This window comes from Rhea americana, unplaced genomic scaffold (genome assembly GCF_003343005.1).
Source record: "Rhea americana isolate MKP2758 unplaced genomic scaffold, rheAme1 scaffold_135, whole genome shotgun sequence".
Lineage (NCBI taxonomy): Eukaryota > Metazoa > Chordata > Aves > Rheiformes > Rheidae > Rhea > Rhea americana.
Genome location: NW_028185428.1, coordinates 433,698 through 434,837, shown reverse-complemented (window position 1 = coordinate 434,837; position 1,140 = coordinate 433,698).

Genomic DNA, 1,140 nt, shown 5'->3' with positions numbered 1-1,140 from the left:
GCACGTGCTCCTGCCTGAGCCTCGGCTACTGCCGGGATACAGGTCACGCAAAAGCAGCACTTTCTCCCCAAACCCGGGTGCCGGGGAGGCGGGGGCGGGGGGGTCAGGAAGCCGGCAGCCCCCGAGCAGACAAACTCTCCTCCGTGCAACCTCCACCGTCATTTTAGCAAGCAGCGTCGGTCAGTCACCTCGGAGGCAAAAACGCCCGGGCATTCGGCGCCGGCGCTGCGCTCCCGGCCCGGCAGGCAGGCTGCGATCGCACCCGTCTCGTCCACGGAGAGGGAGGCTGGAGTGCGGGAAGAAACAGGTGGATATGAAAGTGGGTAATGGTGCAATTAATGGAAAAGCCATTAGACCTTTCTCCTCCTCCCCCTCCTCTTCCTCACTCAGCCGCTTGCTGTCCTCCTCCACTTCCACCTCCTTTCTTCTCTCCCTCTCTCTGCTCCTCCTTCTCGCTCTCCTCTCAGAGATTTCTCCCTATTTTTGTCTGGTTAGAGCGTTTTCTTTTCCTTTTAACCCTTCCGTGGCAGCCTGAAAGGGAACTAAGTCGATCCCGCGTGCCAAAAGCAATGCCTTCCGCGGCGGGCTGCGGGGGGCCATGCCCCTTCGCCGCCGCAGCCGGGGCTCGTCCACCGCGCTGCTCCCCACCACGAGGGCTAGTCCTGCAAAAACACCCGGGAACTAGAAAAACCCACGGCAGAAAAGTGCACCGTGGCGRTCAGACAGGCCCAGAAAGGTCCGGAGCCGGGCGGACGCCGGGGGCCAGCGGCAGCGTCAACGGGGCAGAGCCGTACGGCTAAATCCGGACCCAGAGACGGAGGGGATAAGGGTGCTGTGGCACCCACAGGGGGGCTTTAGAAGCAAAGGGCAGACGGCCCCCTCCGAAACCCCCACCCCTCTGCTCCTGCCCGGCTCGAGGGCAAATAAAAACCCCAAAAGCTGTTTTTTCCAACCCGAGGGCTCTCCCGGCCCTTTCGCCCCCGCTGCCCGCCCCAGGACCCGGCACCCCGGGGCTCGGCTGGAGCTGGAGGGGGGGGCGGGGGGCAGGCGGCACTGGGGGGTGCGAAGCAGTTGCCGGGGCAACGGCAGCCTGTCGGTCCCCTCCTGCAACATGGAAACTGTGGTTTCCATGGAAACCTG